This window comes from Manis pentadactyla, chromosome 5 (genome assembly GCF_030020395.1).
Source record: "Manis pentadactyla isolate mManPen7 chromosome 5, mManPen7.hap1, whole genome shotgun sequence".
In the NCBI taxonomy this organism is placed as follows: domain Eukaryota; kingdom Metazoa; phylum Chordata; class Mammalia; order Pholidota; family Manidae; genus Manis; species Manis pentadactyla.
Genome location: NC_080023.1, coordinates 63,226,502 through 63,250,552, shown reverse-complemented (window position 1 = coordinate 63,250,552; position 24,051 = coordinate 63,226,502). Strand labels below are relative to the sequence as shown.

General features: G+C 38.1%; 1 long non-coding RNA gene across 1 annotated transcript; it reads right to left on the bottom strand.

The window, feature by feature from the left end:
* Window positions 1-1,097: 1,097 nt before the first annotated feature.
* LOC130683800 (uncharacterized) lies at window positions 1,098-23,948 on the bottom strand. The gene is made up of 3 exons (XR_008997767.1): window positions 23,816-23,948; window positions 23,319-23,497; window positions 1,098-3,292 (listed from the first exon to the last, which is right to left on the bottom strand). It is a non-coding gene; the product is annotated as an uncharacterized LOC130683800 (long non-coding RNA).
* Window positions 23,949-24,051: the final 103 nt, after the last annotated feature.

The following is a 24,051-nucleotide window of genomic DNA, read 5'->3' as shown; positions in this document are numbered from 1 at the left end:
CCAAGTGGTAAAGACACCTCAAGACAAATGCTGGGCATAGAAGCCACAGGGCATAAATATGCAAAGAAGTAAAAAGCTAACCTTTTCAAATGATAAGGCTTCTCTCTCACTTACCAACTTTACATCTCCCTGTATGGCCCCGGAAGATGACTGGTTAGCCAGAGACGGGTAAGATTCCTCAAGGGAGGAACAACCTAAGACAGGCACAGTCGCAGGGGGCCATCTGGTGAGAAAATGGGGAGCAGCAGAGGTGAGGCTTAGAACCTCCCCCCTCATGTTCTGAGAGAAATCTTCTGCATACATGGATGTTTATTGCCCTCGTCTAGCGCGGATTAACACATAGTCTACAGGCACACACCTGATCATCTACATTTGCTCTCTTACAACACTAAACTCTGTTTTCTACCTTTATCTCGTATCTACCTACCACTTCAGCATTTTATTAATAATAATAATAATAGAGAAATGTGGTTTCCACATATAAATCAGGTTTAAAAATCAAATGAATATTCATATTTGAACTGACTGTGTATAGTTCATAATGCATTAACAAAACCGAAAGCTTCTGTGATGACTGCCCTTGCACTGTTCACCATGTAACTTATTCACTATGTAAGAATTTGTTCTCCATGTAAGAACTTGTTCATTATGCTTCAGAAGATTGGAGACTGACGAAAATTAGGCTTGGGGTGGATTAATGATTGTGCATTGAGCATTGACTCCCCTATACAGAATTTTATTGTTGTTAACAACCATTTGATCAATAAATATGAGAGATGCCCTCACAATATATATATATATATATATATATATATATATATATATATATATATATATAAACACACTTCCAATTGTAAAATAAATAAGTAACCGGGATGTAATGTATAGCATAAGGAATATAGTCAAGATACTGTAACAGCTCGGTAGGGTGATACCTGGTACCTAGAAATATCATGTATATAAATGTTGAGTCGCTGTGTTGTACACCTGAAACTAATGTAATGCAGTACTGTTGTCAACTACCCTTCAATAAAAAAAAATAAAATAAAATAAAGCAAGAGTCAAAGGGTAAAAAAAAAAAAAAAAAAAAAAAGAGGAAAACAAATCCTACCATTTGCAACAACATAGATGGAGCTAGAGGGTATTATGCTCAGTGAAATAAGCCAGGCAGAGAAAGACAAGTACCAAATGACTTCACTCATCTGTGGAGTATAACAACAAAGCAAAATCTGAAGGAACAAAACAGCAGCAGACTCACAGAACTCAAGAATGGACTAACAGTTACCAAAGGGAAAGGGACTGGGGCAGGTGGGTGGGAAGGGAGGGATAAGGGGATTAACAGGCATTATGATTAGCACACATAATGTAGGGGGGACATGGGGAAGAAAATACAACACAGAGAAGACAAGTAGTGACTCTATAGCATCTTACTATGCTGATGGACAGTGACTGTAATGGGGTATGTGATGGGGACTTGATAATGGGAGGAATCTAATAATCACAATTTTGCTCATGTGATTGTTTATCAATGATACTTTAATAAAAAAAAGAAGAATTAAGAAAAAAACTGTTAAGTAAATGGGCTACATGCTTGACTTAAAAAAAGAAAACTCATACTGGATATCAACAAAATTCAGATGGGAGCTGTTTACATGTGTGCCAGCTCTTCTCCATTTTTCTCTGCCTAGGTCTGAGTCCAGCTCTGTTCTCCACATCGCCTGAGATCCTTAGCCCTCTAACTTGTGTTTGGATTTGGCCAACAGCAGATAGTGGCAGAAGATCACAATTCGGGAGAAGAGAAGAAGGTGCATTAATTCTCCCAGTTTCTCTCCTTGTCAGACCAGACTTTTTCACTGGTTGTGAGATTTCTGTTTAAGACCACAGATCCTGTAGGAGCCCACTCTCCCAGGAAGAGCTTATAAAGGATTCCAATAACACTGCTCCCTCTCTTTGACCCTTCAGGGCTAGGGTATAAATGCTATTATTCCCTGTTTCTGGTTCCTGAGTATTTCAATAATGGAACCTTTTATTGGTTCCATTAATGCTGCCCACACCTCTCTAAGGAATTTCTTCATTAAACTCTCTTCAATTAACATTTGAGTGCACTGCCTGTAAATTTTCTGCCAGGATCCTGACTCATAACAGGAGATACACCTAAAACATAATGATACTGAAAGGTGAAAATAAAAGGTTCAAAATGTTATAGCATGCAAAAGCCACCCATCTCCCCCAAAAAAGCTGATGACACTATACTAGACTTTAATATTTAAAAATATTAGAAATAAAAGATACATGATGAAATATTCAATTCAGTAGTAATATAACTTAACTAACATAGCTTCAGAGTATATAAAATGAAAAAAATCGAGAAGAGAATTAGATAAATCAATCAAACTAATGGAGAGTAAAAAATACAAGAATCTAAAGTAACTGTTGTTAATATTGCTATGGTAATATTACCTTTAGCTTGCATTTACCTGAGATGTTGATTGGCAGCAGAGAAAGGCAGGCACAAATGTAGAGGGTGGCCAGAAGAAGTTAGTTATGGTTTAAAAACTAGTATTTATTGCAATAAATATGACTAAGTGTTAATACAATTAATATATCAACCAAAGAAAAATACAATTCTGAAATGCAATGTATAAGACAATAATTTATTTAAGAGAAGCTAAAAATAAGCTAAATAAATAAAAAAAAATTCAATCTCACTAGTAATAAAAAAAGAAAATGATACATTACTTTCATCTATAAAATTAATGACAAATTATTTTAAAATTAGATACAATACCTAAAGCTGTCTATGATAAAATAGACATTATCAAGTACTACTGGCAGGAGTAAAAATTAAGACAAGTTATTTGGTTTATAACATTTGACCCAGTAATTCCATTTCTGGGAATCTATTCCAGAATATAATCTGAATGAAGATAAAAATTCAAATACAAAGAGGGAATGTTATAGACAATGTTTTTTCAAAAATGCTCTTCTCCTTCTCCTTTCCTTCCCTTCTCTTGCTCCCTTCCATTCAGTTGTTTACTTCCTGAGTAACTCAGTCCAAAACCCATTAGACTGGGGCTTAGCAAAGTGGGAGTCTTCCCCATGTGGACAGGGGAAGAGCCATGGCAGAGCACATGGGATGACAGAGGGCCACTGGGAGGAGAAAGGAGTCTCTGCAGGGGAGTGACTCCGCTCAGGATGCTGGAGCCCTCACAGTGAGAAGAGAACATCAGAAGAAGGGTAGAAGGGCAGCTCGGAGCCTGGTGTCATAGCCCAGTCAGGGCGACGAGGGCACCTGCAGGGGTGAGAGGAGGGTAGCAATCAGGGAAGTGGTTACATACAGGAGACTGATCAAATAAGTAAATACATTAAGGATAAGGGAGCCAGGTTTTTCACTGCCAGAGAAACCAGTTATAATGGAGAGGATAAGAAGAGGTATTTTAGATATTGTTATGAACTCATAGCTTTCAATACAAAGAAATAGATATAGGAAAAATAAAAATAAATAAATGCACACACACACACACACACACACATCCATTCTGAGGGTCTGGGAATAGTGTCACCCCAGTAGCAATGAACCCACCAATGTCCAGATGTTGTTTTCTAAGTACTGTTCTTCACTAAAAAGAACCAGGGCTCTTTGGAGAAACAGATGATTCCAGGGCTGGAGCAGGGAATGTACCATGAGACTGGAGCATCTTTTGCCAGAAAGGATGGGTTCAGTGAATAATGGGAACATCTCAAAGGGACACATAGGCATTGACTAAAACAGAATAATGAGTCCACACTCATCCACATGCTATAAACAAATGGGTAAACTGACCACTTGAAAAGGAATGCCTACATAGTCTCCAAGTACCTCCTCACAAAATATTTATTACTTTTAAGGAGGAAAAAAAGTAACTGTGCACTGGAAAAGCCTGGCAGACATCACCTTAATAAACTGATCAAAGCTAACATCACTAGTGATGGGACAAATTGAAATCATGCATCCCCTGATAGGATGCAATGAGAATGCAGTGCTGCTTCTAGAATGTACCACCAAAGATGCATGACTGGAATCCAGTCAGGAACAAATCCCAACAAACCCACACTGTGGGACATTTTATAAAATAACTAACTTGTAATCTTCAAAGGGATCAAGGAAATGAAAGTCAAGGGAAGGGCAAAACTGTCCCAGACTGAGGGACACTAAAGAGACAAAAAGCAAGCACAGTGCTTTATTCTGGACTGGATCCTTTTACTATAAGAAAGATATTATTGGAACAAGTGAGACTCAAATAAGGCCTGAGGATTAGATGGTAGAAATGGATCAACATTACTTTCCTGTTTTGGTGGTTGCATCATTGTTATGTAAGAAAATGTCTTTGTGGGTAACAGACACTAAAGCATTTAGTGACAGGAGATGATTAAGTTCCTGTTGCCAACTTATTCTCAAATGATTCAGGGAGGAAAAAGTTCTTTGTTCTGTCCTTTCGACTTTTCTATACATTTGAGATTGTTTCCAAATAAAAAATTTTTAAATATAGAGCAATATAAGTATCAAATAATCTGGAAGGCTTTCCATAATCTGGTTCCAACTTCTCTAGCATCATCTGTCACCAGCCCCTACTGTTCACCCATCCCAACACTCAACTACTTCAATGTTCTCACACCTAACACTTGTAGTTCACCTCAGCTAGTCCACACTTAGACTAAAATAATTTTTATTTTCCTTCAAAATTTGACTCAAATGATTTCCCTTAGAATACTGGCCCTTGTCCCCAGAGTGATGAGCTCTCCCTCCAGCTCTCACAGAATCTGGGGCTTATCATTATTAATGTACTCAACCCTCTTCCTTTCTGAGACTCTTGAGGTAGGGACTGTCTTCTTTATCTGATGATCCTCACTGCCTGACATCGAGTAGGTTCTCATAAGTCTTTGTTAAATTAAAAGATAAATGAACAAATAAACTATTCTTCCAGCAAATACACTCCCTCCTCCCCAATCCATTCTCGAAGGAATAGCCATTGTGACTCATATCTCTTTCTCCTGAAATATCCCTCAAGGGGCCACTACAAAGCTTAACAAGGTATGAAAATATTTAAGAGACTGAGATCCATTTTTGTGCATCAAGTTATGTAGGGTGAATCTGGAGCTAAGATATAATGATAACTGGCATAGGACATATAGTAACTCTTTTAGGATTCTTAACTGATAGAGTATAAAATGCCAATAAGTCACATCAGAAATAACTTCAGAAATGCCTTAAAATAAATTATATTTTATTAATTAAAACAGTATCTACAAGAACCATAATGTGACTGAGTCACTGTGCTTTTTTAATATATGGATACTATTTGGTAGGCTCATGACTTTGTAAATTTCTAGCACATCAAGGCCTTTGGGGAGTTACTAATCAAGAAAGTGGCATACAAATACCTCTGCATACACAATGCTATTTACAATTTGGCTTTCTAGACTCCTTTTACTAGAATTTCTCCACATGCTTCCTATATTCTAACAAGAATGCTGTGTTCTCACTGTAACCTGGCAAATCCCTTCTCCTCCTTCAAGAGCCTATTCAAAGTCAACCTTCTCTCCTAAGCTTTTTCTGACCACCCAGGCAATTATTCACTCCATCTTCTCTAGTCCCACTGAAGAATATATATAGAATACATGCAAATTCCTTTTTGTGGGGAAGAGGGATAAAGGTTTATGGACTTTTAGGCACTGTTCTAAGTACCTTATACTCTTTTAATTCTGTTAAGAAGCTTAGTAAGTAGCTACTATTCCTATCTCCATTTTGTAAGTAAGCTAACTGAGGCTTAGGGAGGCTATGTAATTCTCACTTACCTATTAAGGAGAAGATCTAGAAAATATACCTATATCTGGGCAATTCCAAAACTCATGTGCTAACCAATTATGCAACACAACCTTCCAATATTGTCACGTATCAGAGTGCATTGTAATATTTTAGTTTACATATCTGTCGCCCCCCCTGGATTAAACTCAGAGACTGAATCTTACCCATCTTCGTATTCTCAGAACTTACACAGTGCCTGGCAAATAACAAGCACTCAGTATTTTCTTCTGGGATGACTAAATAGCAATTGGACATATATCAGTTGAATAAAAACTCAAAGTACTTCATGAGTGAAATGTAAAAGTTAATGGTACAGACAGTAAATGGTCTTAGAGGCTCTGAGAAAAGGAAGGTCCATGTGTATCATACAGCATCTGTGAAGACTGCACTGTGCCCTGAGAGGCCAAGATGAGAGATGAGAGCAGGCCATCACCTAGACTACTGTTAGTAAAGGGACAGTGCATAGCCATGTGAGGAATGACAAGAAAGGGGTTATAACATGGCCTCAAACTTCTCATCAAAAAGTAACAGAAGAGGCAAGGCAGTTTGCTGAGAGTGAATGCAAGAGGATGGGGTGGATGGTTAGTTGGCACCTTGGAACACTTCAAGTGGATAATTTGAGGAGAGTTTATAGAGCACTGTGAGCAAGGATTAGGAACAACAAGGGGTGGGGGCATTACCCCATGGTTTGAAGTCAGTGGTGGAGGGTGGAGGGGAAACTATTACCATACCCGGGCCTGAAGAAGCAAGAGGAGGGAGCACTAACTGGGACCCAGAGGAAGCTCTTTGGAGAGAACCACCCAATGGGAACTGTGTCCTTTAGATAAAGCAACAGAGCCAGCCCGCAAGTAACAAGAAGGGAGGGAGTTAGGGGGATAAATAATCTGACCTCACTCTCCTTGGGCCCTTTACTTTAGATTTCAGCTAAGGCAATTAGCTGAACCCAACTGGAAGCCAGAGGGCAAGGGAGCCAGGTTGTTGCAGCCTCATGGATCAGCTTCCTAGTGTACCAAGCAGGGTAGTCAGGTGGGAAATGGATCCTACACATGTGCTTAGGAAGAGTGGGAAAGGTTTGGCAACACCACTGTGAGAAAAGGGATGGGGAGCTAAGAGGAGAAAAATAATTGCCAAGCTTCTCTAGATTGGGCTGATGCTAGTCAGTATTTTAAAGTAAAGGTATTCACTTTTACCTGATGGCAGGACTGTGAGAAACACACTCACTGGTCCAAATTCAGTAAGTGGACACGGAGACAAAGAGAACAGTGGAGCGAGGCTTTAATGACGATCTTGCAAGAATGGGTGTCTGGTGAGCAGTCACACCTGGGGAGGTTGGCGCCGGTAATTTATTTCCTAGTGCAGGAGTCCCTCCCTGGTTCCTCATTGGCTAGTACTACGGGGTTCACATTCTTTCCCGGATGTCGCCTAAGCCAGTGATATCTTTCCCTTACATTTGTCTTAATTGTATTTGTAGGTTTAAAAAACTCAAATCAAACAAGTATAGCCAGGCCCTTACCAATTCCCCCACCCCCACCTCCACTCTCAGCCTGAGCATCTTCCACCACTTGGCCCTTTGTTAATACCTTACTGTTAAAATGTTTAAACATCCTGGTGAGAATAAATCACATTTAGGTTTTATACTCTTTCCTGACACGGACAATATAAGGTCATTATAGAAAATTCCAGAAGTATTAAAATTGAAGAAGAAAATAAAATTACCAAAAATCCCACTTCCAGTGGTAATCACTTCTAGTATTTTCGAACACACTTTCATTCTTTTCTATATGCACAAATAAAATTTCAAAAAACAAAATGAGATTACATTGTACACAACTGAATCATCTAAGGTTCTTTGGATATAAGCAACAGAAACCAAATCAGATTAACCTAAGTATTAATTAATTAATTAATTCAGTATTTATTGACTGCTTACAGTGTATAAGGAATTTAAGAGCTTAAAGAAATATTAAATTTGTGATTTCATCAAGTTTACATTCTAGTGGAGAGAGAACAGATGATAAGAAAATTAAAAAATCATATATAATCTTTTAGGAGGCTGTAAGTGCTGTAAAAAATTAAGTTGGGTAAAGCGATAGAGGTGGGAGGTTAATGCAATTGTCTAGATGAGAAACAGTGGCTTGGACTAGGAAGGAGATGAGGGAAGTAATGAGTGTGAGTTGAAATCTGGATATATTTAACATAGAGAGGTCAGATTGCTAATCAGGGCATACAGCTGTTCTCTGACTGCCCTCTCAGATCTACTGTCCACTCCTTCCCACAGCCAGGAAGCCTGAGCTCCGCAGACCACACATGCTACACACCTGGACTCTCCTGTCTTTCTTTGATTGGGTTCAGGCAGTGACTCAAACTAGAAAGGGATTGGAGGGCAGGAGGAGCAGAAGACCGGGATATTTCTTCTCCTGGCTCCTTCCCTGCCAGGATGCAGTTTGGCAATGGCTGCCCTTCCCTACCTGAAGCCACAGCTCCAACCAGACACCATCCACAAGAGCTACAGCTCTAGCCAGTTCTGGAAAACTCTCCCTACCCCTGGCTCCTTCCAGCCTAAATGTAGTAACGGATTCCCACTGTGACTACCCTGGGTGCTTCACCGTTTGTTAACCTTAATAGTTTCCTTTAACCTGACCACACATTTGCACATTTGTAAATAACCCATTGCATTTTCCTCCAATACTCATTTAGTGTGCTATCTGTATCCTGCTGGGACTCTGAGTGACACAGGATGTGAGGAAAAAAGAGAAGTCAAAGATGATTCCAAAGCTTCTGGTCTGAGCAAATGGAAGAATAGAGTTGCTATTTACTGAACGGGGGTAAAATCAATAGTGTTAAATGAATTCATGAGAAGGTTATGGGGCAACTCACAGAATAGAATAAAAAGTAGAAATGCAAAGGAATGGGATGAATCTCCTGGTCTGCTGGGAGCTCAGGTTCAGAGATGGCAAAAATTAGATTAGCGCTCCTAAAGGGAAAATGGGCTCAAAGGGCTCCATCTAAGGGAAGGGGCCACAGATCAGCTCTTATGCTTGAAGGAGGAAATAAAACAAAACTGTTGTTGATTGTTGACTACTGCCTGGGGTATATAGCATTTAGAGAGCTTCAGGCCTAGAGGAAACCAGATACAGCTAAACACTCTTCAATGCACAAGACAACTCCTTCAACAAAGAATTACTCAGTCCCAAACATCAATAGTCAGTTGAGAACTCACGCAATATATGAAGGCTACCATGTGCTTTGGCTTCTATGTCATAGAAGATAAATCAGATTACACTAGATCCAAGGCCTCAAACTGTACTGGAAACCAATTTTTAAAATGGTACTGGCAAATATATGGGTATTGTTCAAAAGAGGTTCTGTAGGCATAGGCACTAAATATATATATATATATATATATATTTTTTTTTTTTTTTACTTTGGTATCATTAATATACAATTACATGAGCAACATTGTGGTTACTAGACTCCCCCTATTATCAAGTCCCCACCACATACCCCATTACAGTCACTGTCCATCAGTGTAGTAAGATGCTATAGAGTTACTACTTGTCTTCTCTGTTGTACTGCCTTCCCCGTGCCACCCCACCCACCCACCACATTATGTGTGCTAATTGTAATGCCCCTATTTCCCCTTCTCCCTCCCTTCCCACCCACCCTCCACAGTCCCTTTCCCTTTGGTAACTGTTAATCCATTCTTGGGTTCTGTGAGTCTGCTGCTGTTTTGTTCCTTCAGTTTTTCCTTTGTCTTTATACTCTACAGATGAGTGAAATCATTTGATACTTGTCTTTCTCCACATGGCTTATTTCACTGAGCATAATACCCTCTAGCTCCACCCATGTTGTTGCAAATGGTAGGATTTGTTTTCTTATGGCTGAATAATATTCCATTGTGTATATTTACCACCTCTTCTTTATCCATTCATCTACTGATGGACACTTAGATTGCTTCCATTTATTGGCTATTGTAAATAGTGCTGCGATAAACATAGGGGTGCATATGTCTTTTTCAAACTGGGCTGCTGCATTCTTAGGGTAAATTCCTAGAAGTGGAATTCCTGGTTCAAATGGTATTTCTATTTTTAGTTTTTTGAGGATGCACAGTACTGCTTTCCACAATGGTTGAACTAATTTACATTCTCACCAGCAGTGTAGGAGGGTTCCCCTTTCACCACATCCTTGCCAACATTTGTTGTTGTTTGTCTTTTAGATGGTGGTCATTCTAATTGGTGTGAGGTGAAATCTCATTGTGGTTTTAACTTGCATTTCTCTGATGATTAGCGATGTGGAGCATCTTTTCATGTGCCTGCTGGCCATCTGAATTTCTTCTTTGGAGAAGAGTCTGTTTAGATCCTCTGCCCATTTTTTAATTGGATTACTTGCATTTTGTTTGTTGAGCTGCGTGAGCTCCTTGTATGTTTTGGATGTCAACCCCTTATCGGATATGTCATTTATGAATATGTTCACCCATACTGTAGGATGCCTTTTTGTTCTACTGATGGTGCCCTTTGCTGTACAGAAGCTTTTTAGTCTGAGATAGTTTAGGCACTATATTTTAACATTTTTGTTTGAGAGTCCAGAATTTAACCTTATAACACTATAGTAAAGTGCAATTGCACAAACGAACACAACACCACTCAGTATAGCATAGGTTTATTACTGGTTTAAACAGAGCATGCTGTATGTGCTCAAGTTTGCAGCTAAAATTAATAAGGTTGTAAATCATGTTACAGCTTTATAACTCATGCAGGAACCCTTCCAGGAAGCAGAAAGTGGTGGTATTGTCTAATTACAGGTTCAGAAGCAGGCCTACAACAGGGCTGCATTCATTGGACATAATACACTTTCTGTGTTCCCAAAGATTCTCTTGGGACATACTGACTGACCTAGAGTAGGTAGATGAACTCACTGGCGAATGCAGCCTACACTCCAGACATGCTTTGTTCCTCAGCACAATGGCAGAACTGAGAACCAGGGCCTGGCCCAGGACTGGGATGCACTGATAGCACATGAAGAAGACAAACTTTGCAAATGACACACAGAGCCTCAGGGTTTGGACAACTCAGTTGTTTCCTAACATTTCGGCAGAGAAAGACATTTTTTATAAACTAAGAATGATTTTTTTTTTTCCATTTGGAGCTAGAAAGTTCTGTGTTTAAAATAAACATGATTCATGTCTCAAGAAAACTCTGTTCTAGAGAACTGTGTATGCTTAGCTGACTTATGCTTCCCCAACCCCTTAGAATCTAACTTCTGGTTCCCAACTCTGAGGTACCTCTGCCCTTTATTCTCAAGGTCCACGAGGAGGACATACACCCACAGGAGGAACCAGTCTTTGGGGTATAAATGATGCAGCTATGTCCCAAGAGTTTGAGTTCCAATTATCAGAAAAGCGTGGTAATATGGTTTTTCTCCACTTCATTTTTCTCCTTCTGGCAGTCCCTTAAATTTATTTTTCAGTTTTTTCCTGAAGCTATAAAGTCAAGCTATTTTTTTTTTTCTGAACTCAGGAATGTTTTAATTGTAAATATGAATTCCACAAAGATTTTGTATGAGTACTACAGTTTAGGCTGTCAGATAAGTTCCATATTTTAATACAGTAAAGTTCATTAACTAATTTTTTTCCTATTGCAAATAAATATGTAGTCCATCTCTTCAGATATGTATATTTTGAACTTTATGAATATTAGCAATCAGTTAATAAGACAAGACCATCAATTTACTCAAGAAGTTACTTGTAGCTAATAAGATTAATCAGTTTATTTATACTACTATTGAGTATTTGTGTATATGTGTGTGGATGCATTATATATGTATCAAATGCATTGTTTCACTATGTGAAACAAATATATTTATGTTAAAGAATACAATCATTGGAGTGTCCAGAATAATATTTAAAATTCAGTCTTTTTCAAAAAGTCACATTTAATATTCATATGTTTTTTATTTTATGATATGGAAAAATGCCAAAGCAATACTACTGGTAACATAGATAATCTTGTTTTTTCCATATGGACACACAATCCAGTTTCTATAACATTAACTGTAACTTGCTACAGTAAGGACTATGATGCATATATCATAATGTATGTGGGAGCAGCTATCAAAGGAAGTCTGTTCTATTCAACAGTTCTCTGGGTGAAAAAAACCTGACTTGGCATTCAAATGATCCTTGCAATATTCATTACCTATACATGTATATTTTAGTTTTGACTAGTGGTCAGGAGGCCATGTTTCAATAAACTTATAAAACTAGATGAGTATCAAGGATGGTATAACAATTAAAAATCCATCAACATCATCTACCACATCAACAAAAAGGACAAAACCACATGATCATCTCCACAGATGCTGAAAAAGCATTCGACAAAATTCAACATCCATTCATGATAAAAACTCTCAACAAAATGGGTATAGAGGGCAAGAAACTTAACATAATAAAGGCCATATATGACAAACCCACAGCCAACATCACACTTAACAGTGAGAAGCTGAAAGCTTTTCCTTTAAGATCGGGAACAAGACAAGGATGCCCACTCTCCCCACTTTTATTCAACATAGTTCTGGAGGTCCTAGCCACGGCAGTCAGACAACACAAAGAAATACAAGGCATCCAGATTGGCAAGGAAGAAGTTAAACTGTCACTGTTTGCAGATGACATGATATTGTATATAAAAAACCCTAAAGAATCCACTCCAAAACTACCAGAACTAATACCTGAATTCAGCAAAGTTGCGGGATACAAAATTAATATACAGAAATCTGTTACATTCCTATACACTAATGATGAACTAGCAGAAAGAGAAATCAGGAAAACAATTCCATTCACAATTGCATCAAAAAGAATAAAATACCTAAAAATAAACCTAACCAAGGAAGTGAAAGACCTATACTCTGAAAACTACAAGACACTCATGAGAGAAATTAAAGAAGATACCAGTAAATGGAAACACATACAGTGCTCATGGATAGAATAATTAATATTGTCAAAATGGCATTTGCCTAAAGCAATCTACAGATTCAATGCAATCCCTATCAAAATACCAACAGCATTCTTCAACGAACTAGAACAAATAGTTCTAAAATTCATATGGAACCACAAAAGACCCCAAATAGCCAAAGCAATCCTGAGAAGGAAGAATTAAGCTGGGAGGATTACACTTCCCAACTTCAAGCTCTACTACAAAGCCACAGTAATCAAGACAATTTGGTACCAGCACAAGAACAGACCCATAGACCAGTGGAGCAGACTAGAGAGCCCAGATATAAACCCAAGCATATATGGTCAATTAATATCTGATAAAGGAGCCATGGATATACAATGGGGAAATGACAGCCTCTTCAACAGCTGGTGTTGGCAAAACTGGTCAGCTACATGGAAGAGAATGAAACTGGATTATTGTCTAACCCCATAGACAAAAGTAAACTCAAAATGGATCAAAGACCTGAATGTAAGTCATGAAACCATAAAAATCTTAGAAGAAAAAAACATAGGCAAAAATCTCTTGAATATAAACATGAGCAACTTTTTCCTGAATGCATCTCCTCAGGCAAGGGCAACAAAAGCAAAAATGAACACATGGGACTATATCATGCTAAACACCTTCTGTATACAGCAAGGACACCATCAGCAGAACAAAAAGGCATCCTACAGCATGGGAGAATATATTTCTAAATGACATATCCGACAAGGGGTTAACATCCAAAATATATAAAGAACTCATACACCTCAACATCAAAAAAGCAAATAACCCTTTAGAAAATGGGCGAAGGATATGAACAGACACTTCTCCAAAGAAGAAATTTATATGGCCAACAGGTACATGAAAAGATGTTCCACATTGCTAATTATCAGAGAAATGCAAATTGAAACCACATTGAGATATCACCTCACACCAGTTAGGATGACCAACATAGAAAAGACTAGAAACAACAAATGCTGGCAAGGGAGCAGAGAAAGGGGAACCCTCCTACACTGCTGGTAGGAATGTAAACTAGTTCTACCATTGTGGAAAGCAGTATGGAGGTTCTTCAAAAAACTAAAAATAGAATTACCATTTGACCCGGGAATTTCACTCCTAGGAATTTACCCTAAGAATGCAGGAGTCCAGTTTCAAAAAGACATATGCACTCCTATGTTTATCACAGCACTATTTAAAATAGCCAAGAAATGGAAGCAGCCTAAGTGTCCATCAGTAGATGAATGGATAAAGAAGAGGTAGTACATATACAAAATGGAATATTATTCAGCCATAAGAAGAAAACAAATCCTACCATTTGCAACAACATGGATGGAGCTAGAGGGTATTATGCTCAGTGAAATAAGCCAGATGGAGAAAGATAAGTATCAAATGATTTCACTCATCTGTGGAGTATAAGAACAAAGGAAAAACTGAAGGAACAAAACAGCAGCAGACTCACAGAACTGAAGAATGGACTAACAGTTACCAAAGGGTAAAGGGACTGTGGAGGGTGGGTGGGAAGGGAGGGAGAAGGGGATTGAGGGGCATTAAGATTAGCACACGTGACATTGGGTGGGGCATGGGGAAGTAGTACAACACAGAGAAGACAAGTAGGGATTCTATAGCATCTTATATGCTGATGGACAGTGACTGTAATGGGTTATGTGGTGGGGACTTGATAATCGGTGGAATCTAGTAACCACAATGTTGCTCATGTGATTTTATATTGATGATACCAAAATGAAAAAAAAAGGAACAGTTCCTAACTTATTCAGAGTCATTCTGTGACTCATTCTCAGGGCAGCATTAAACTCATACCAAAGTCAGATGAAGGTACCTCAGGAAAACTACAGACCCATATTTCTTAGGAAATCTGATGCAGCAATCTACAACAAAATACTATTGAACCAAACTCAATAGTTTATTAAAAGAATTATATACCAAGGTCAGGTGGGATTTATTCCTGGACTGCAAGGATGGTTCAACATACGAAAATAAAACAAGGGGATAAACCACATTAACCGGATAAGAGAAAAAAAACAAAGGATTTGATGCAGAGAAACCATTTGACAAAAGTCAACATTTTTCATGATAAAAACAATCAATAAAGTAAAGATAAATGGAAAATTCCTCAGAATGATGAAGTCATATGTGAAAATCCACAAATAACCTCACTCTCGATGGTGAAAGTCTGAAAGCTTTCCTCTAGATCAGGAATGGGACAAGGATGCCCACCTTCACTTCTTCCATTCAACACACATAGTGGATTTGTGGCATCGTGCTGCACTGATGGACAGTGACTGCATTGGGGTATGGGTGGGGAGTTGATAATATGGGTAAATGTAGTAACCACATTGCTTTTTCATGTGAAACCTTCATAAGAGTGTATATCAATAATATCTTAATAAAACATTTATTAAAAAAAAAAAAAAGGAAAAAGAATCAGCAAAGACCAGACTGTTGGAAACTACAAACTACAGTATTTTTCAACAAATAAATTATAAGAAAAAAAGCCAGAAGCAATGAGACCTATAAAGTAAATATTTAAGATAAATATCAACCAAGCACACTGTATTTAGGTCCTAACCAAATCAGCAATCTGTTAAAAAATTTTTGAGATAATTGGGGCTATTTAAACAATTACTTGGTATTTGATAATATTGAGAGTATTGTTAAAAATTTTTTTATGTGAATGGTATTGTGGTTATGTTATTAAAAAAGAATCCTTCTAGAGAAACACACTGAAAAATTTACAGGTAAAATGATAGGATGTCTGAATTTTACTTTATATTTACCTGGAGGGGATGGGCAAGTGGATAGGTGGAGTAAATAAAACAGGAAAAAAAAACGCAAGTGGTTATAAGCATAAATGAGATTTAGGTCAAAATGAGCTGAGCATTTTCTACATGGGTTGATCCAATGAGTATTTTGAATGGTTAAATTTGGGGACCTTAGTTTCCACTGTCACACAGTTCAAATGAGTATTGTATTAAGAATAGCTTCCAGGAATATGCAAAGGAACACAATTAAAAGGAGATTACTCCTTTGGAATGGATTACTTAAGAGAATTTATAGAATACCTTCAGTGGCAATCTTTCAAGGTAAAATAGGAAAACTGTTTTTCCAAGATGGTTTAATTTTACTAAAGACAGAAAGATAAATAAACTACCAAAATCTCCTCTATATCACTGACATAATATTTGTGTTGATATGCTAGAAAATAAAATGATTTTAGTAAAACTTTTATTTATTTCTTCAGGCTACTAATGAAGCCCTTTTCCTATAGCATTAAAGATGGAAATCACACTTGATTGAGCTCGTAGGACGATCAGTATAGCAACGGGGGTGGGGGTGGGAGAGAGAGGAACACAGAGCAGCACTGATGCACTGAATGTTCCTTTTTTAGGAAACTAACATCTCCTCCAAATAGGGTTGTCTTCTTCATTTGCCCACAAAATCTGCTCACCTAACAGAACTCACCAAATTACCTAGTGGTGTCCTCCACCCCATGGGTGCTTTGAAACTCACAAATTATATCATGTTGTTCAAAAGCAGGAAAGCTGAAAATGGCCTCTAGTCACAGCACTCACTCTCAAACTCTTAACCTTGTTTTATGCTTTCCTACCAAGTCTCAGCCCCATTAATTCTGCAAGTCCAGTTCTGCTTTCCTTTCCAGCTTGTCGCATCTTTTGCTCTACTAGTTTTCTAGATTTCGCTTTTTGCTCTTTCCTGCAACACAGGGTGTATTCACAGACTTACAATCCAGATTGCTTTCAGGTGGCTTCACAACACCCTCCAGCCCATCTGTCTTGCTGTCACTGGGGACCCATACTGGAGTGGGCCAAAAGAACAGGCTGAGACCACGGCAACCTTAAATTTTCAAGCTCCAAGAAAAATGTGAAGTTTCCTGCTCTATGCTAGCTATGAAGAGAAATCTCTCCAGCGGCAAGGTTGAAACAGCTTTTCTTTTATGCGCTGTCTGCAAAGATATGATGCTTTGACAGTATTTATACATTGTGAATCATGAAGTCCAGCTGGTTCACACACTGGGGTCTTTAGTTCCCACTACACTTTTGTCTTCCTTCCTAATTTCATATTTCATCTTGGTAGTTAGGCACGGCTAAAAGGAAGCCTTAAAATAAGGCATCAAAGTGAAAGAAAAGGTTGAGAAAAAGGTCCAAATAGGGTAGAATAAGTATTAGAGAAAAATATTTTTTAAAGTCATAATTTTGAAATACGTTAAAGGATGCTTACTAAAAACATGTAGATTTAGAAAGAAAAATGCCAAATGATTTCCCTCATTTGTGGAGTATAACAATGAAGTGAAACTGAAGGAACAAAATAGCAGCAGACTCAGAGACTCCATGAACTAGTGGTTACCAAAGGGGAGGAGTGTGGGAGGGTGGGAGAAGGGGATTGAGGGGTATTATGTTTAGTACACATGGTGTGGGGGATTATGGGGAGAACAGTGTAGCACAGAGAAGGCACATAGTGAATCTGTGGCATCTTACTACACTGATGGACAGTGACTGCATTGGGTGGGGACTTGATAATATGGGTAAATGTGTTTTTTCATGTGAAACCTTCACAAGAGTGTATATCCATCATACCTTAATAAAAAATTAAAAAATTAAAAAATAAAAACATGTAGATTTAAAAGGAAAAATAGAACGTCAATTAAAAAACAGATTTGTCATTTGCCAAAACAGGATCGAAATCAAACATGACAAATATTCCAAGACACATGCCCTAAAGGAATTACAATATTCAATGGGAACACCTCCACCAATATCAGATGTTCAAAATAATGTCTGGTTAGACATGAGAGAGCCATTGGTTAATTTTTATAAACCCAACAAACTGCTTAGTATGGCATTCAGGGCCCACTGCAATCTGAACCCTAAATTGTTGCTATTGTTTAGGGTGGTATGGTGGTTAATTTTATATGTCATCTTGGCTGTACCATGGTGTCCAGATATTTGGCCAACAACTATTTGGATGTTTCTGTGAAAGAATTTTTTTTTGGTAGAGATTTAACAGTTAAATTGGACTTTGAGTAAAGCAGATTACCCTCTACCGTGGGCAGGCCTCATCCAATCAGTTAAAGGCCTGCATAGAACAAAAACTGGCCTCCCCTGAGTAAGAAGGAATTCTGCCAGCAGACTGCTTTTGGACTTGAACTGCAACTCTTTACTGAATCTCTGGTCTGCCAGCCTACTCTGTAGACTTTGGATTTACCAAGCCTCCATAATCATGTGAGCCAATTCCTTAAAATAACTCTCCCCACCCCCACCCCCCGCCCCTGTATACAGATATAGATACAGATATAGATGACACAGACACATCCTGTTGTTTCTGTTTCTCTAGAGAACTCTGCCTAATACAGGTACCGATAAGATCATGGATTCTATAATCAGAAATATGGGTTCAGGACTTGGCTCTGCCATTTACTAACTGTATAACATTTGTTGGGAGTTACTTTACCTCTCTAAGCCTCAGTTTTCTCATCTTTAAAATGGGAGTAACAACAATCCCCTCAATTCTCTAGCCAGGCCATTACAAACCACATATTCCAGCATCTCTAATCCTTTGTTTCTGTTACTGCCTTGCCTGTCATAAATTTGTTCTGTGTACTTGTCTAAACCTTACTTTTCCTTCCATACACATGGTGGTTTTATTTAAAAATATGTTCATGATCTCTGTGATACTCTTCCCTTCATGTTTAATTCTCTTTCCCTTCAGCATAGACTGGACTTAGTGAGTTGCTTCTAATGAAGAGAATATGGCAGAATTAATAGTGTATCATTTCTCAGATTAGGTTATAAAATATCTGCAGTTTCCAGCTTGGTGTTTCTCTCTTCATCACTTGTAGAGAGGGACAGCTACCTCATCCTGCACAGCCCTTTGGAGAAGACCAGTGGCAAGTACCAAAATTCTCCTGTCTACACCCTCATGACTGAACTTGGAAGCAGATTTTTGTGCCCTGTCATGACTTCAACTCCAGCCAACTTCATTGTAACCTCATGAGAAACCCTGAACCAGAACCACCCAGCTAAGGTACTCCCAGTACTCTTGAGCCTCAGAAACTGTGACTGTGTGAGATACTAAATATTGGTTTTAAGAATTAAGTTTTGAGGCAGTTGGTTACACAGCAAATGATGCCACATTCAATTCAAACCTATGTAAGCCTTCCCTGACAAACACACAGAATTTCTCCTGTTTCCCCATCACATCCTGCATATAACTATTATAAAACCTTTCATGTTATATTAATGATATTTGTTAATGTGTTGTCTCCCTTGCAAAGCTAAGAGCTGTTTGAGGGTGGGGCATCTTTAACCATATTAAATGGAAAAAACAAAAATAAAACTCAAGCCTGGCACATAAAGGACTCTTAAAATAGTGAAGCTAACAATTAGCATTTCCTATGTGTCATATGTTGTTGTAAACCTTCTGTAAATATTATACCACTCAAATCTCACAAAAACCTAGTAGATATATTACTATTACCCCCATTTTGCAGATAATGACACTGAGGTCAAGTTAGAGAGAAGCTGATTACCTTGCTAAGGGTCAAATAGGTAGTGAATGTTGCTGCTGTGAAGAATGAATGAATGGGTATGTTTCTTACAAACAACACTGTATTTGATTCACCTTAGAGTCTCTTATATTGCCTAGGCTAGTATGCAATTGAGACTTAAATATTTATTAAACCACCATTCTGTTATAAAAACAGCTTAGTTATGTGAGAAAGAATTACTGGACACCCTGATTGGGGATAAACTGATTCCCAAAACAAAATTATTTTCCTTTATTGAGAAAAAAATAAGCTTTGTTTTTGTTTTTTCCATTTAATTTAGTAAACATATGTTACAATGAGACTAAAAATAGTTTGGAAGATGTTTACCTTTTTCTCCACACCTCTCCATAAATGCTGGGACAATTAACGTGTCTCAGTTAGTTTGATTATGCAAGATAAATAAAAAATTTTTTTCTGAACTTACTAAATTTGGTGGTTCAGGATTCAAAACAGTTTGCGGAAGAGTACAACTGTGTTATTTTCAGTGTATTTTTCTCCCAGCAACAACAAAAGAAGAAAATGTTTCCACTGAAGTGTTTGATTTACGAATTCCAAATAGGTGGCTGCTATTTGACACCCTGGGCTCCTCTTAATAAAGCAGGCAACCAATGATCCCTCCCAGTGAGGTCTTTCTAAATTAGACCCTAAATATGAGACACCTAAATCCCATTTTACATTTGAAGTTTGTCAAAGTCTGGAAAGCAGCCTGAGGCTTCCTGTCTTAGTCTTCGACTTACCTTCTCTCATTACTTTCTCCCTGCTTATAGGAAGTAGGAGGTCTTTTAATTATTTGATGAATGGGGACTCCTTTTTCTCTTTGGGATGTCTACTTGGGAGGTTTACTCCTCTTACATTTTGCAGCTGTAGAGATTAAGGAAAACAAATACTTCGGAAGCTGTAGAAAGGATCCTTCTGTGTAGGTTGATGCTAAAGATAATTATGATAACAATAAATCACTTCCTTTGTTCCTGTAGGCCTCAGTATTTCTCCTACAAGATAGTACCCTCATAAATTATCTGCTGGGAAGATTACCCTAAAAATTTAAGACAAAGGAGACCAGAAATTCATCATCAAAGATTAAATAGCCTTGTCTTCTATACTCAAAAAAATGTTAGTGCATTTCTTTTTCTTCGAAGATTAGGAATAGCAAATCACTGTGCTCACCAATTTGATTCCCTTCAATTGTCCTAGACTTCTGAAGGGGTCTCACTTTATACTATTTTGAATTTCAGAACAGAAACTTTATTATAACAGCACACAGGTTCTCAGGTGCTTCCTTACTCTACCATTCTGCATTTGAAGCAAGGCATGTTCATACTTCAAGATTCCATATTCCTATCATGAAATAAAATAAGCCTAAGAAAGTTTTGATAACCCCTTTTCAAGCAGAAATCAACTCCCTAGAAATACAAATATAAACTGCTTCTTAAAAACTTTTTTGGTGATTATTTGTTCTAACATTAAAAGTAAACCAAAAATACCACCAGGGGAGTATTTCTGTTGAGATTTAATGCAAGCCAGAAATACCCACAGGGTGAGCTCGTAAAGAGTAGTGACTCAAAGCACACCAGGCTCTGGAAGTCAGACAAGCTGGGTCTGAATACTGGCTGTAGTGCTCCAAGCTGTGTGACCAATATGACAGATTTACTTTCCCTCTTCATCTTCTGCAAAATGGGGACAAGAAAAATGCCTACTGCAGAGTGCTGTGGAGAGAACGAGAGGAAGCAATAAAACTGCTTAGTGCAACACTTGGTGCATAGTGAGCAATCAATATATTTTAGTTATTATTATTCTCAAATGCCAGGTAGAAAGGCAGTTTATTTTTACTGTTTAGGACAAAAGGGGAACGTTCCTAAAATTTTTTTTTAATTAAAAAATATGAATTCTGTACCGATACATGGATATTAATGTTTTCTTTATATACCTGATTTATTTTCTCGGGGAATTTCAAAGGCTTTCCAGTTTTTACAAGTGTAATTCACTGCAAAAGCAATAGTAAAGTTTTTAAGAATAAAAGAGATGCTGATTAAAAGGTCTTATAAGAGAATAGTGAAGAAAAAGAATATCCATTTCCTTTTTGTTAGGACAACAGGAATTTGTTCCTTATCACCTATTAACTACTTGTAATTATATTTATAGTATTGTAGATTACATTGTCACTGACAATCTCACAGACAGTAAGACAGTTTTAACAAAACTAAACTTCAAAAAGGATAAGTATATAATGAAGTTGGAGCTCCTAAATGTTCCGTTACCTTTTAATTAGTTCAAACCCTTTGCCAAACAATTTGACAAATTGGTATTCATCAAAAGCCATAAAACTATATATACTATTGGACAGATATCCAAAAAAGTTTATGCACGAAGATGTCAATTGTATTTTTTTCTTCATTTTTTTGGTAGAAGTGTTATTGACATATAATTCACATCTCATACAAATCACCCATTTAAAGTGTACAAATCAATGGTTTTTTGTATATTTAGAGTTGTGCAAAAATCACCGTAGTCAATTTTTGAACATTTTTTTCAAAAAGAAATCCAACGTCCTTTAGCTATCATCCCCCAATCCTCTCTCTGCCCCCAGTCCTCAGCAACCACCAACCTACTTTCTCTCTTTACATAGATTTGTTTATTCTGGACATTTCATATAAAAGAAATTGTTATGCTAAGTGAAAGAAGTCAGTCACAAAAGATTACATGTTTTCAGGAGTTATGGTACACCATCTATCAGTACCTCCTTTTTATGGCCAAATAACATTCCACTGCATAGAAAAAAACCACACTTAATTTATACATTTCATCAGTTGGTAATCATTTTGTGTTGTTTCAGCTTTTGGTTATAGTGAATAACAGTGCTATAAACATTCATGTGCAAGTTTCTGCATGGATGTGTTGTCATTTCTCCTAGCAACATACCTAGGAGTAGAATTTATATTCTTATGGGAGTGAAAATCATGGTCCAACAATGTAATTAAGCTACACCCTCAAAGGTATTATATAGAAATGCTACTCTCAAGAGTATTATGCAGAAAAATGCTGACTGTGTAGAAGGAAGACCATATAGTAACACGGAAAAGTGAAAAAAGCAGGATGTAAACCCACTTAAAATCCTTCCTGGGCTTCCCAGTCCCTCCTCTGTTCTCCAGACTTTTGGACCTCAGCTCTCTGAGGGCCAGCTACACTCTTTCCGATTTTTAGAGTGTATCAGCTTCAGAGCCTTTACACAAGCTTCCCCTGCCTGTTTCACTTTCTCCCCACTTTGTCCAGTGGTTTCAAGTCTCATCTTAAATGTCACTTCCTCAGAGAAACCTTCTCTGATATCCTTAACTAGGTTAGGGTTAAGTGTTTCCATAGCAGCCTGAAAATTTCCACCCTAATACTTTGATACTGGTAATTGTTATTCAGTCAGTAGTCAAATGTTGAGAGCCTTTACATGCAGGGATACACGGTGAAATAAAACAAGGACGATCCCTGCCATCCTAGACCTTATATTCTAGGGAGAAAATACAATGTACAACTAAACAACGTACTGACTAATTGCAGACAGCGATAATTAGCTCAATGTTTATTGTCTGTTTGGATTGTAAACTCCATGAAGACAGGAGCTATTTTTGTCTTGGTTACTTCCAGTTTGCTAGAGTTTTGCACTGAGTCTGGCCCGCTGAATAAGCTCAACACATTTTTTTTTCAATGACTGTTAAAACGGTCATATAAAAGAAATGGAAAACACAAAGACTACTTCTGTAAATGGTTGAGTTTGAGGGTTTTCTCCTTTCCTTCTAAACCTTCTGTAATTCTGCATATTCTTTTTGTAATTGAAACAATTAAAGATGAGCAAAAAATTACCTTAGTTGAGTAAAAGAACCCCCAAATAATACACATTATGCCACCACACACTTGTTAAAGACCTGGTAATAAAACCTACCCTGAAAGATTCAGATGTGTTGGTTAAGTGGATCGACTGCTCTTGGCGCATTACCAAGCAGGTTCCCGGCCATCAGCAGAATCATTTATAGCTTTAAAAAGGGGCCTTCTTGTGTGCTTAAGGCTATGGTCCCCCAAATTTCTAAATCGCTTGAGAATCTCACTCCACTCACGATGTGGCTGTGAGAGAACAAAATTTTTGCGAGGTTAACAATGAATGCAAAATCTTTACACAACAGATCACCAACCGCTACCCGATAAATCTTTCTTATGAGCCCCAGAGGTCAGTTACGTTGGATAAAACGAAGCAGCTTTACGTTCCGCCGAAGGAGCAGCCCCACCCCCAGGCGGAGCGCAAAGCTCTTCTTTCTTCCCCGGACGCATGCGCAGCGCACTCTCCGGCCACCGCACGCCTTCCAGCAAGCCGAGCGGACTCTTACGTCACCGTGCTGTCGGCGAGGAACCCTTCCGCTTCTCCAAGAAAACGAGTCCACGCACCTTTGACTTTTCTTAGCTCACAGAAAATGTCTTCTTCCCTCCTTCCACTCTAGTGCCAAGGACCTCCCCAGTCCGTCTCCGACAGCCAAACTTACTGCCAGACTTCTCTGTACCTTCATTGAGGGGAAAGCGGCGGAGAGGAAAAAGGGGCGCGCGAGAGACCTGTGTTGTTTACAAGGAGCGAGTGTCGGAATCGGCCCGCGGGGGCGGAGCCGAGGAAGCCGGCACTTCTTCCT